The sequence below is a fragment of the Sciurus carolinensis genome, chromosome 16 (genome assembly GCF_902686445.1).
Source record: "Sciurus carolinensis chromosome 16, mSciCar1.2, whole genome shotgun sequence".
Lineage (NCBI taxonomy): Eukaryota > Metazoa > Chordata > Mammalia > Rodentia > Sciuridae > Sciurus > Sciurus carolinensis.
Genome location: NC_062228.1, coordinates 46414440 through 46430013, shown reverse-complemented (window position 1 = coordinate 46430013; position 15574 = coordinate 46414440). Strand labels below are relative to the sequence as shown.

At 37.1% G+C, this 15574-nt stretch overlaps 1 pseudogene; it reads right to left on the bottom strand.

Moving 5' to 3' along the window:
* Positions 1–13778: 13778 nt before the first annotated feature.
* LOC124967186 (zinc finger and BTB domain-containing protein 2-like) lies at positions 13779–15322 on the bottom strand (annotated as a pseudogene).
* Between the last annotated feature and the right edge of the window lie 252 nt (positions 15323–15574).

Genomic DNA, 15574 nt, shown 5'->3' with positions numbered 1-15574 from the left:
TTATCTCTTGCTGATTTATGCTTCCCTTAAGCAATATGATGTCTTCTTTATCCCTCTGACTAGTTTTGGTTCGAAGTCCACATTATCTGAAATGAGGATGGATGCTCCAGCTTTTTTGCTGTGTCCATGTGCATGGTATTTTTTCCCATCCTTTTACCTTTAGTCTGTGGGTATCTCTTTCTCTGAGATGAGTCTCTTGCAGGCAGGAAAATGTTGGATTTTTTTTAATCCAATCTGCCAGTCTATGTCTTTTGATTGATGAGTTCAGACCATTAACAATCAGGGTTATTATTGTGATATGATTTGTATTCTCAGTCATTTGACTCATTTTTGTTTTTTGACATGATTTGGGTTCTCCTTTATTTGGTTTCTCCTTTAGGCTAGTTCCTCCCATTACTGATTTGCATTGTTGTTTTTCATCTCTTTTTCATGGAATATTTTGCTGGAATGTCTGTAATGCCAGCTTTCTTTTTGTAAATTCGTTTAGCTTTTGTTTATCATGGAAGAATTTTTTCATCATCAAATCTGAAAGTAAGTTTTTCTCAGTATAAGATTCTTGGTTGGTATCCATTTTCTCTCAGGGTTTAGTAAATGTTGTTCCAGGCCCTTCTAGATTTTAGGGTCTGGATTGAAACTCTGATGATTATTATTGGTTTCCCCCTGAATGTAATTTAATTCTTTTCTCTTGCAGCCTTTAAAATTCTGTCTTTATTTGTATAGTTATTTTCATAATGTGCCTTGGTGTGGGTCTGTTATAATTTTGTATATTGGAGTCCTATAACTCTTTGTACCTGGTTTTCCATTTCTCTTCAGATTTGGTAAATTATCTGATTATTTAATTGAATAGATTGTTCATCCTTTGGTTTGTTTCTCTAAGCCTTCCTCAATCACAATAATTCTTAAATTTGGCCTTTTCATGATATCCCATAATTCTTGTAGATTCTGTTCATGATTTCTTACAATTTCTGTTTGGTCAATTTTGTTTTCAAGATTAAATATTTTGTCTTCAATGTCTGAGGTTCTGTCTTCCAGGTGTTCTATTCTATTCATTATTTTTTTATGGAGTTTTTAATTTGGTTTATTGTTTCCTTCATTTCAAGGATTTCTGTTTGTTTGTTTTTCAGAATCTCTAACTCTTTATTGAAATGATCTTTTGCTTCCTGTATTTGCTCTTTTAACTGTGGATTGGTGCGATCATTTAAATCCTGCACTTGCTCTTTCATCTCATCCTTCAATGCCTTCATTTGCTCTTTCATCTCCTCCTTTGCTTCCCTGATTGTATTAATTATGTACATTCTGAACTCCCTTTCTGACATTTCTTCTGCTGTGCTGTCATTGGGTTTTATTGATATAGTATCTAGGTTTGTTTGGGACATTTTCTTCCCTTGTTTTCTCATATTGGTCAGATGGGACTCTGAGATATTGCAGATTTCCTCTATTGGTTTATAGTGTCCCTGTAGATTTCCAGTATATCACCTCCCAGCCTTCAGTAGCCTAAAGTCTTGGAGAAATTTGATAATGCAGTGCTGTGTATTTGGGGTTCATCCGTGGAATGGAAGCATGGTTCAACATCCATAAATCAATAAATATAATCCATCATGTCAATAGTCTTAAGGATAAGAATCACATGGTTATTTCACTTCATGCAGAAAAAGCATTCACAAAATACAACAACCCTTCATGCTCAAACACTAGAAAAAATAGGGATATTAGGAACATACATGAACATTGTAAAGGCTATTTATGCTAAGCCCATGGCCAACATCATTCTTAATGGAGAAAAACTGAAATGATTCCCTTTAAAACAGGAACAAGACAGGGATGTCCTTTTTCACCACTTCTATTCAACATTGTCCTTGATACTCTAGCCAGAACAATTAGGCCGACCAAAATTAAAGGGATATGAATAGGAAAAGAGAAACTTAAGCTGTCACTATTTGAGGATGACATGATCTATATTTAGAGGATCTAAAAACCTCCTCCAGAAAACTTCTAGACCTCATCAATGAGTTCAGCAAAATAGCAGGCTATAAAATGAACACACAAAATCTAAAGCATTTTTATATGCAAGCAATGAAACAGCTGAAAGGGAAATGAGGAAAACAACTCCATTTGCTATAGTCTCAGAAAAAGTAAAATACTTGAGAATCAATCTAACAAAAGAGATAAAAGATCTCTACAAAGAAAACTACAAAACATTGAAGAAAGAAATTAAGGAAGACCTTAGAAGATGGAAAGATCTCCCATGTTCTTGGATAAGGAGAATTAATATTGTCAAAATGGCCATACTACCAAAATCTGCTATACAGATTCAATGCAATTCCAATTAAAATCCCAATGATGTACCTTACAGAATAGAGAAAGCAATCATGAAATTCATCTGGAAGAATAAGAAACCCAGAATATTTAAAGCAATCCTTAGCAGGAAGAATGAAACAGGGGGTATTGCAATACCAGAACTTCAACTATACTACAAAGCAATAGTAACAAAACCAGTATGGTATTGTCACCAAAATAGACAGGTAGATCAATGGTACAGAATAGAGGACATGGACACAAAACCAAATAAATACAATTTTCTCATACTAGACAAAGGTGCCAAAATATGCACTGGGAAAACATAGCCTCTTCAACAAATGGTGCTGGGAAAACTGGAAATGCATTGAAACAGAATGAAACTAAACCCCTATCTCTCACCCTGCACAAAATCAACTCAAAATTGATCATAGACCTTGAAATCATACTAGGTACCCTGCATTTTATAATAGAATAAGTAGGTCCAAATCTTCACCTTGTGTCTTAGGATCAGACTTTCTTAACAGAACTCCCATAGCTCAAGAAATAAAAGCAAGAATCAACAACTGGGATAGATTAAAACTAAATAGCTTTTCTCAGCAATGGAAACTCTCAGTAATGCAAACTGAGAGCCTACAGAGTGGGAAAATGTCTTTGCCACTCATACTTCAGACGGAGCCTAATATCCAGAATATATAAATAACTCCAAAAACTCTACACCAAGAATGCAAATAACCCAAACAACAAATGGGCTAAGGATATGAACAGACACTTTACAGAAGAAGATATAAAGCAATCAACAAATATATGAAAAAAACTTCAACAACTTTAGTATTAAGAGAAATGCAAATCAAAGCTACACTAAGATTCCATCTCACCCCAATTAGAATGGCGATTTTCCAGAATACAAGCAACAATAGGTGTTGGAGAGGATGTGGTGAAAAAGGTACACTCACACATTGCTCTTGGGGCTGCAAATTAGTGCAGCCACTCTTGAAAGCAGTGTGGAGATTCCTTAGAAAACTTGGAATGGACCTACCATTTGACCTAACTATCCCACTCCTCGGCCTATACTCGAAGGACTTAAAATCAGCATACTACAGAGATACAGTCCACATCAATTGTTCATATCTGCTCAATTCACAATAGCCAGACTGTGGAACCAACCTAGATGCCTTCAATTGATGAATGGATAAAGAAACTGTGGTATATATAAAATAGAATATTACTCAGTTATAAAGAATAATAAAATTATGGCATTTGCAGGAAAATAGATGAAATTGGAAAATATCATGTTATGTGAGATACGCCATTCTCAAAAATCCAAAAGACAAATGATCTCACTGATAAGTGGATGAGGACACATAATGGGGGGGAGGAGGGTAAGAATGGAGTAAGGAGGGACTGTGTAGAGGGAAAGAGAGGTGGGAGGGGTGGGGGAGAAGAAAAAAGAAAAAAATGAAAATGATTCAAATGACTGGGAATACCAATCATATCACAATAATAACCCTGAATGTTAATGGTCTGAACTCAAATCAAAAGTAATAAATTGGCAGATTGGACTAAAAAGAAAAATCCAACAATCAACAATATGCTGCCTGCAAGAGACTCATCTCATAGAAAGAGATACCCATACACTAAAGGTGGAAGGATAGGAAAATCATACCATGCATGGACACAGCAAAAAGGTGGAGTATTCATCCTCATTTCAGATAATGTGTACTTCAAGTCAAAACTAGTCAGAAGGGATAAAGAAGGACATTACATACTGCTTAAGGGAAGCATAAATCAGCAAGACATAACAATCATAAATATCTATGCCCCGAACATTGGCTCATCCTTGTACGTCAAACAAATCCTTCTTAATTCCAGAAACCAACTATCCACAACCAAATAATACTAGGCAATTTTAACACACCTCTCTCACCATTGGATAGATCCTCCAAACCAAAATTGAATAAAGAAACCATAGATCTCAATAACACAATCACAATTTAGACTTAACAGACATATATAGAATATACCATCCAACAAAGAATGAATACACTTTCTTCTCAGCAGCACATGGATTCTTGTCTAAAATAGACCATATTTTATGCCACAAAGCTACTGTTAGTAAATACAAGAAGATAGAGATACTACCTTGTATTCTATCAGATCATAATGGATTGAAATTAGAAATAAATGTAGAATAAAAAACAGAAACTTCTCCATTAGCTGGAGACTAAATAATATGCTATTAAATGAAGAATGGATAACAGAAGACATCAGGAGGGAAATAAAAAAATTGTTTGATCTTGCTGATAAGTGGATGAGGACATATATTGGAGGGTGGGAGGGGTTAGCATTAGGTTTAGGGTTAGGTTTAGGGTTAGGGATAAGGAGTGTGGTAAGAATGAAGGAAAGAAGGACTGTATAGAGGGAAAGAGGGGTGGGAGGGGTGGGGGGAAGGGAAAAAAATAATGAATCAAACATCATTGCCCTATGTAAATGTATGATTACACAAATGGTATGCCTTGAGTCCATGTACAAATAGAGAAACAAAATGTATCCCATTTGTATACAAAATAATAAAAAAAAATTCTTAGAAGTAATGAGAACAAATACACATCATATCAAAATCTCTGGGACACTATGAAAGCAGTACTTAGAGGAAGATTTATTTCAGGGGGATTCCACAAAAGAAGTAGAAAACAACAAAAAACGACTTAACACAACAGCTCAAAGCCCTAGAAAAAGAAGAGCAGACCAACACCAAAAGTAGTAGAAGACAGGAAATAGTTAAATCAGAGCCGAAATCAAAGAAATTGAAAGAAAAGAAAAATCAGAAAAATTAACAAAATAAATAGTTGGTTCTTTGAAAAAATAAACAAAATTGATAATCCCTTAGCCCCACAACAAAGAGAAACAGGAGAAAACTCAAATTACTAAATTCAGAATGAACACAGAAATATCACTGCAGACACAAGTGAAATACAAAACATAATTAGAAGCTATTTTGAAAATCTATACTCCAACAAAACAGAAAACCTTGATGACATCAACAAGTTTGTAGGGACCTATGAATTAACTAAACTGAATGAGCAGGATATACCCAATTTAAATAAATCAATTTCAAGCAATGAAATAGAAGAGGTCATCAAAAGCCTACCAACAAAGAAAAGTCCAGGACCAGATAGGTTCTCAGCCAAGTTCATAAAACCTTTAAAGAAGTGCTCATTCCAATATTCCTCAAAGTATTCCCTGAAATAGAAGAGGAGGGAACCCTCCCAAATGCATTCTATGAAGCCAAAATCACCCTGATACCTAAACCAGACAGAGACACATCGAGGAAAGAAAATTTCAGACCAATATCCTTAATGATATCGACACAAAAATTCTCAACAAAATTTTAGCAAATCACATAAAAATATATATTAAAAAGATAGTGCACCACAATCAAGTGGGTTTCATCCCAGGGATGCAAGCTGGTTCAACATCCAGAAATCAATAAATGTCATTCATCATATCAACAGACTTGAATTTAACAATCACATGATTATTTCAATCAATGCAGAAAAAGCATTTGATAAAATACAGCATCCTTTCAAGCTCAAAACACTAGAAAAATTGGGTAGAGGCCTTCAACCTTGTAAAGGCCACCTGTGCTAACCATGGCCATATCATTCTAAATGGTGAAAAACTGAAAGCATTCCCCCTAAAAACTGGAACATGGCAGGGATGCCCTCTTTCCCACTTCTATTCAACATCATCCTTGAAACTCTAGCCAGAACAATTAGACAAACCAAAGAAATTAAAGGGACACAAATTTGAAAAGAAGAACTCAATCTATCCTGATCACAGAAGACATTGATTATATATTTAGAGGAACCCAGCAATTCCACCAGAAAAGTTACAGAAACATAAGTGAATTCAGTAAAGTAGCACAATACAAGATCAATGCTAATAAATCCCATACATTTTTATACATAAGTGATGAATCTTCAGAAAGAGAAATTAGGAAAACTACCCCATTCACAATAGCATCGAAAAAATAAAATACTTGGGAATCAATCTCACAAAAAGGTGAAAGACCTCTACATGAGAAACTACAGAACACTAAAGAAAGAAATTAAAGAAAACCTTAGAAGATGGAAATATCTCTCATGTTCTTGGATAGGCAGAATTAATATTGTCAAAATGGTCATACTACCTAAAGTGCTATACAGATTCAATGCAATTCCAATTAAATCCCAATGAGTACCTTACAGAAATAGAGCAAGCATTATGAAATTCATCTGGAAGAATAAAAACCCAGAATAGCTAAAGCAATCCTTAGCAAAAAGAGGGAAGCAAGGGGTATCGCAATACCAGATCTTCAACCATATTACAAAGCAATAGTAACAAAACAGCATGGTTTGGTACCAAAATAGACAGGAGATCAATGGTACAGAATAGAGGACATGGACACAAACCCAAATAAATACAATTTCTTGTACTAGCAACAGGGGCCAAAAATATACAATGGAGAAAAGATAGCCTCTTCACAAATGGTGCTGGGAAAACTGGAAAACCATATGCAACAGAATGAAATTAAACCCCTATCTCTCACCCTAACAAAACTCACTCAAATGGATCAAGGACCTCAGAATCAGACCAGAGACCCTGCATCTTATAGAAGAAAAAGTAGGTCCAAATCTTCAACTTGTTGGCTTAGGATCAGACTTCCTTAACAGGACCCATAGCATAAGAAATAAAAGCAAGAATCAACAACTGGAATAGAATGTAACTAAAAGTTTCTCTCAGCAAAGGAAACTCTCAGTAATGTGAAGAGAGAGACCTACAGAGTGGGAGAATATGTTTGCCACTGATACTTCAGATAGAGCACTAATTTCCAGAATATATAAAGAACTCCAAAAACTCTACAACAAGTATAGAAATAATCCAATTAACAATGGGTTAAGGAAATGAACAGACACTTCACAGAAGAAGATCTACAAACAATCAACAGATATATGAAAAAATGTTCAACATCTCTAGTAATAGGAGAAATGCAAATCAAACTACCCTAACATTCCATCTCACCCCAATTAGAATGGCGATTATCAGAACACAAGCAACAATAGGTGTTGGCGAGGATGTGAGGAAAAGGTACACTCATACATTCTGGTGGGGTTGCAAATTACTGCAGCCACTCTCGAAAGCAGTATGGAGATTCCTCAGAAAGCTTGGAATGGAACCACCATTTGACCCAGCTATCCCACTCCTTGGCCTATACCCAAAGGACTTAAAATCAGCATACTACAGAGATACAGCCACATCAATGTTCATAGCTGCTCAATTCACAATAGCCAGATTGTGGAACCAACTTAGATGTCCTTCAATTGATGAATCGATAAAGAAACTGTGGCATATATATACAATGGAATATTCATGCCATATGGAATCTAAAAGTATGGCATTTGCATGTAAATGGGTGAAATGGAGAATATCATGCTAAGTGAGATAAGCCAATCTCAAAAAACTAAAGGACAAATGATCTTGCTGATAAGCGGATGAGGACATATAATGGGAGGTGGGAGGTGTTAGTGTTAGGTTAGGGTTAGGTTTAGGGTTAGGGATAAGGAGGGTGGAAAGAATGGAGGAAGGAAGGTCTGTATAGAGGGAAAAGAAGGGTTGGAGGGGTTGGGGGAGGGGAAAAATACAGAATGAATCAAACAACATTACCCTATGTAAATTTATGATTACACAAATGGTATGCCTGACCCATGTACACATAGACAAATAACATGTATCCCATTTGTTTACAATATAAAAAAAGGACTGGGGATGTGGCTTAGGGGTTAATCATTGCTCAGTTTAATCCCTTGGGAAAATTTTGGACCCAATTCACTAAAACCATTGAAACTGTTAGGAAACAATGTTTTGGCTCTTAGAATCAGGATATTCAAATCTTTTATTTTAGAGGCTGTTTTTCACAGCTGTTTGAAAAGTCACGGGAAACTTCTTTTAATGACATTGTTTTAAAGTCCACTTTTATGGGGTACATTATGGTATCCAGTATATGTATACCAGTGTACTAATCAGATCATAGTAATAAGTATGTCTTTCCTTCGACTGTATTTTATGTGTCACAACTTCATTTTGAAACACATTTTAGGTTGTTCTAACCAATAGTTTACAATACTTTGCCAAAGAAGTACCTGAAGGGATCTTCCACTCTCTTCTTGGTGCCCCTCGCTGAACTCTCTTGATCTATCTTCTCCCTGCTGTTTCCTGTTCTCTGATGACAACTATCCTGTTCTGTTCTGCTACATTACTTATTACTTTACATTATATTCTTAGTCCTTCCTAAAAATGCATGAGAACATGTGATGTTCAGAGATATTTCACTAACATAAGGAAAATCTTTGGAACTTTTTTTAGGGTAAGTTTTACTTAACAAAATTTACCATTTTAATGCTTTTAAGAGTACAGTAAGAGGCAGTAAGTACATTCATACTATTTTGTAAACAATCCCATCCATCTCCAGCACTTTCCTCTTCTTCTCAAACTATCCCTGTGGAGCTATCCCTGACCATCTTCCTCTGCCTGACCATTGCCAGTCTATTCTCCATCTCTTTAAGTTTCTACTTTCGCTTCCCTCTTCTACACTTCTACATTAGAGTCTAAGAGCTTTGTTCATTTAAAAAAAATTATTGGAGGACACAATACCTTTATTTTATTTATTTTTATATAAGCTGAGGATGAAACTCAGTGCCTCACACAAGGTAGGCAAGCACTCTACAACTAGATGACTATGTCAGTGCCAGCATTGATTCTTCTGTGACTGAGAGTTCACTTGCAATAATGTCTTCAAGGCTTATGAAATAATCCCTCAGTCATTTAAGTTTTGTTCCAGATTAAATAGTATTCCATGGGATGCCCATGCCATGTTTAGTTTATACATTTATATGCTTTTTGACATTGGCTTGTTTCCACCATGGCCCAACCTTAATAATACTAATATGAGTACTGATATATATATATATATATATATATATATATATATATATATATATAATAACTTGTGTCCCTGATTTCAATTCTTTTCAGCAGATAAATAAAAGTACATGTGTTGGATCAGGTATATAGTTCATGACAATAAGTATTGGCATATTTATTTGGGAAAAATACAGTTGATTGAAGCAATTACTATGAAGTGCTGTTACCACCCTCACTATATTCAAAATGGCTATCCTAGACAATGAAGGTGAAATCCACCTATGTAATCACATGCTGAAATCGAGCAGAATATTTTGGGCCCTTGTGTTATCACAAAAAGCTACAGGATTGATATTTCTATGATATTCACATATCTCAAAGTAAACAATTGAACAAAACATGCGTACACCCACATCACTTAACCCAGAGAGCCTAATTCTATACCATGTTTCATTGTTTAGAAACTAGTGTGTCAGCATTTTAGGAAAACTTATCCACCATCAGTAGTTAAATATGTGCTATTTTCCCAAAAAGATTCAAGAAGTTAATTGTTTTCCAGTAAATATTAGCAGCAAAGGACAAGTTGTTCCTTAGTCATTGGTCACAATCACCTGAATATAATGTCAGGGTCCTTTCCACATACTTATTGAGAAGGAGAAGTTGCAATGCAAACAGTATATAAGCATAAATAAACTCATGAGCAGAAGGATGGTCCAGATGGCCCTTGGTACAGAGGATGCTTTTGGAAACAGACTGGTACTCTGAAGTTTTGGAAGTGCATTTTATGCCCAAATAATACAGCCACAAGTACACACATGAGAGGACCATGATTTCTATAAGAAACACATCCCAGAGTAAACCTAATACAAAAAATAAATTATTAGAAAGTAACTTATTGGTAAAATCATGCAAAGTCAGTATTAAAAATAAGATCATGTAAGGTCACGTTAAGGTGGCAGTAGAAGAGTATGAGTAGGGAACACTCAAGGACATGTACAAGATCCCCACAAGAAGATGAAACAGAGACACTGATATGGGGAATTATGTTTGAACTTTGCCAAGCAGAAGCTTCTGGGGCTGTGTGTAATGGCCTGCAGGGCATCAGCAGGTAGGTGGCACAAATGAAAATGTCCCTCAAAAATCTGTACAAGTATATAAATGATTTACATTTGATGTCTTTCCTAAAGTCCTGAGACACAGAAACGTTTGTACAGGTATACCACAAAATTATCAGCATCCCTTGATGGATTAGGGCCTAGTGACCTATGATCTGGTTGATGAGTTTGAGCCTGTGCTGGAGAATAAATGTGAAGAGACAGAAGAAGGATGTGTTGGCTGAGATACCAAGGCTGACATCAGAGAAAAGTGCATTTTTTATGCAAGTAAAATTATCTAGTTGGTCTTTTGCATCTTTTGGGCAAGGAATCTCATATATCATGGAAAAAATAAAGATAAACTCTTTATTTCAAATAGTATCAACTTCATGATCACAGATTATACTATTACCATCAGGAAATATGGATTCACCCCAACACACCCTATTCCCACTTCAGTGCTCAAGTCTCTCTGACATTCTCTATATGTCATTTCCTATTATTACTAAATCATATCTGGATTATGTAATAATTGTTGGGCTCCCACTGTTCACCAGTTTCCTTATCCATTCAGAATTACCATAAATTATTGAGAACAGTTCTTGATTATAATTTAATCTTGAAGTTTTCTGGGGTAGTATCTTACTTCTTTTTCATCTTTCTTCTCTCTTTTTTAAAATTTTTGGGGTGTTTTTGTACATGGATGCAATACCTTTATTTTATTTATTTATGTGGTGCTGAGGATTGAATCCAGTGCCTCAAGCATGTGAGGCAAGGACTCGACTACTTGATGAAGTCTCACGTATATTTTGGAATCTCAACAATGTGATGAATTAAATCGGGAAGATTCCATAATAGTGGGGAATTCCAACCCTAAGAAATAAATATCAATGGAGTAATTGTGTTCATAATTATATTATTTTAGTGCTGCCTTTATTCTGGTTTATTTTCAGAGTTAATAATTTTAATACATCAGTTGAACCAACATTGACAGGTACACACTCTAAGACATATTGTTTGAATTTCCATCTGTGGTCTTCCATGGGTTCAATTGTGACCTTGAGCAGTCTATAAGGCTAAATTCTGATCATCATCTACAAAATGCAGCAGTTCCATTACCTGTATTCTAGAGGTATTATATGTAAAAGAGGATGAAATACTAAATATGGAACCATTTATGACCTATAATAACCTCAGAAAATATGGGTCATTATGTTTTAATTATGCATTGGATCAGACAGGTACCTTTAGAGGTTTTGCCTTAAAATCTTCCATAATACTAGAACATTTTAGCAATAATTGTAGCAAGACCTTTGGTGGATATTATGATTGTCTATGGATCCCATTATCCATCTTACATACCTGCTGTTATCGTCACCACAATAACTGTCCTAAATGAGCCAAAATCAATTATCAAATATTAGTAAGACATATTCTAATGTTTTTTACTATGTTATCTGGAATTGGTGTGGTAATTAAAGTTATAGGTAAAATTCAGAATCATTGTATTATAAGGTTTTCAATAAAGCAAAATCATTTTACCCAAGTCTGAAGATGAACCTTCAAAAGAAAATCTTATTTTCATCTCATGAAGTAAACAATTTTTCTATTCAGAATCCCATGAACCTAATACAGAAATTTAGTATTTTATTTTATATACACATCACATTTGTGTTTTAATTCAAATGTCTAAAATAGTGGGTATGTACTTTAAACTCTTTGCAGCCAGAAATTAAAAATATCAATCAACAGAAAATCATATTTGATACTAATTCATTTCCATCTCTTTAGATCATGTAGATCTACATGGCATGATATGAAAAGAAATGAGAAAACTTACATATTCATGAACATGGGATACCATTTAAAAATTCATGGTGATATAAATACTTGGTTAAAACATTGGACTGTTGTTTTTTTTTTCATTTTAATCCAAAGCTACTATTTTTATTGAAATATGGGATCCCATATTAAAATTCAACACATGTATCAGTGTGTAGTGATCAAAGTAGGGTAATTTTCTTCTTTTCAAATATTATCATTTTTTCCCATTTAATTAAAAGTTTATTCAATGAAAGGATGTATAAAAACTTACAAATCTGAGAACTCAACTATAAATACAATAGAATGATGAGATATTCAGTTTTTAACATGTACATACAGTATAGCTATTGACTATTCTCCCTCATACCTCCCCTTTGGTTTTTACTTTTGGTTCCTATTTTGTCCTGTGAGACCACTCATTCTCTTTTGGCCTATGGGAAGATTAATGGAGAACTTATACTGCTTTCAGACCAGTGGAGAAAATTTCAATGTTAGGAGAAAAAAAAAACTTAAAAGTCCAAGAACATACATCAAAATCAAGTTTTTCTCCAAATGGCAAATTCAATTTTGTCCTGATATCTCTTGCCATTTTAGGTACTTCAGTGAATGTTGCTGGTGAAGTATTTGAAATGACTTTCAATAAAGTTACTGCTCACACCTGCCCTGTAAGATGCATATTCCAATACCCTTTTCCCTGCAGTATACACATTGATTTAAAAGCAGCTGATTGGTACTGAACAAATTTCCCACTGGCAACTGCTAGAAAATGGCATGTCATTTTCTATTCAGAAAGACAATCGATAGTACTTTCAAATCTGACTTTTAACAAATCTACCAGACACTAAAATACAGCATTTTTTTGTTCAACTTGGAAAGAAGCCAGCACTTAGCTAAGGCATGTGCATTAGTTCATCTGTTATAGCAAGTATCACATTTCTCTTACAAACACACAAAGTCACAGCTTGTTATGTTTTATCCAAAAATTAAGATTGACATCACATTATTACTTTTTCTATTTTGTTGAAGCAGATTTCTTAACTAGTGAATTCTCTTAACTGGACATAATCTCAAAGGGTGCATTCTGAAACAAGACACCTGGAGGATAAATACTAAAAATGGTTTTCTTGGGTTTAAAGTTTCCCCACACCTTCTAGGTTTTGCATAGTACAGAGCCCAGCTTTCTATCTAAGTAGCGTGTTGTATTTTCTGACATTGTTTTCCTGAGAAGGAAGACTCATTACCCAGGGAAAGTCATAATTTTAGCTTACCAAATTATATTCTCATTGTTTTGTTACAAACCCTTCATTAGTTTTGTGTATGCTTTTAAAAAAACAATCTAAAACTTCTCAAAATCTATTTAAGTTTATAAGTATTAGCGACCATTATCTTTCCAATATCCCGACTTAAAGTAAATATATTCCAGGTTTATAATGCACAAAGCCTTTCCAGAGGTGGGGCTGGGATGTGGAGATGAGGAAGAGAAAGAGGAACAGGGACCTGTGTGTGTCAGAGTCTGAACTGTGGAGAACCACAGTTCTGGGCTGGAGGAAGGGAAGGAAGAGAGTTTGTACAAATGACAGTTTCTAAAAAGACAAGCAACATTCAGTCTAGTAACACGGTTTCTTGTTCCTTTTTGATGGAAGCTAACACTGCATGGTCAGGTTCCACTATTTCTGAGTCCCCACTGCCCAGCAGAATGGAACGGCCCCTCATCTAGGGCAAACACTAGGACTTCTGGTTTTGGCATGAGCTTTTGACGACCTCTTTGGGTTGAGAACGTTTTGTCACACAAGTTGCACTTGTAGGGTTAGTTGGTTTGCACCAACATGTTGTCCATCCGACTTCCTTCCTCAAATGTGCAGAGTTCCAGGGTCTGTTTGCCCACCATGGTGTAGGTATCGATGCTCTGGTAGAGGCACACGTGCCAGGCAGCCTGGTTGGCCCTGCAAAAACTCTTGTCACAAGTGCTGCACTTGAAAGGCTTCCCGTGTTTATGTACATATGCTCCCTCCAGTGGCTTTTCTGGATGAATTTGGGTCCACATGTGGTGCACTCATACTTCCGTCTCTTCACCTCCCTCTCCTGGTAGGCCTGCTCCAGGTCGTAGAAGTCAGCGATGTCTGAGGGGGCGAGGGGTTTCCGACTGCTGCTGCCCATCTATGATCGGGGAATCTGAGATGTGCTGCAGCTCACTGTCACTGATCATGCCCGCTTCAGGCACTTCCATGGTGTTTTTCCCTAGGTCAGCTGCATTGCTGCAGAGCGACAAGGGGACGCGGCTTTCCCCCTGCTGGCTGGATCCAAAGGGCACTCCCATGTGAATCTGGAGGTGCTCTCTCGCAGGCTGCTCCGCAGGGGGAAGCGCCGCCCACACAGGTGGCAGGCATAGTACTTTGGGAAGCTTACTTTCCTCTTCAGGATGCTCGGCTTGACGTGGGCAATGCTGAGGGACGCAGGCTGCTCGTCGGAGGAAGGGGCTTCCAGATGTGTCTCCTCCCCTGGAGGATGGGGAGGGACAGAAGTGGAAGCGAGTTGTGGAGACAGTGAGGTCTGCAGAGGGTTCGAGGGAGTCATGTTTGTCCGATTCACCTGGGCCAGATTGGATGTCAACTGAGACAGCTGTGAAGCCTCGGGCGCCTGTTCCTGGCTCATCCTGGAGGTCTGTGGTCTTGGTTCTTGCCGGAGTTTCTCAGGCGCCAAGGCAATCTTGGTGGCTTGTCTCAGCTGGTGATCTGTGATCTGAATGCCATACAATGAAGAGGTCAGTGGAAAGACTTGGTCAGGATGATAAAAGGTGCCTTTGCTGGCGAGGCTGGCTTCCTGGATCAGTGGGTGCGCGTGCAGAAACTTGGGCCCCTGCTCTAAAGGAACAGGATCTATCAACTGAGGCGCCATCTTTCCAGTGCACATCAAAAGCAAAAGATAGCTGAAGATGTCAGGCTGTATGTCAGTTGGTTTCAAAAGGACACACTCGCTGGTCTGATGGACAAACAACATCTTAAAGTAATTGGAGAATGAAGCAAGAACTGATCTGTGTGCCTTGAAGTGCACATCGCCGACTGCAACCTGCAGTCACACAGGAAACGAAACTCTGGCTGAGCGTTTAACTGTTGCAGTAGAATAAGTCCAGGGTTGGTCAAATCCATTTTTTTAAATATCTGTCGCAGGCGCTGCTGCTACTGCCGGGGGTGTGGAGGAAGCAGCGCTGGGCACCTTCGGCCATGCGGTCCTCTTCGCCGCCGCTGCCTCTCCTCCTTGCTGCTGCTGCTGCTGCTGCTGCTGCTGCTGCTGCTGCCGCCGCCTCGGCCGCCCGGGCTGTGTCTCCGGCGGGGCGGCGGCGGCGGCGGCGAAGCTTTTCCTCTCAAATATTATCATTTTTATGTTAAAACCTGCAAAGT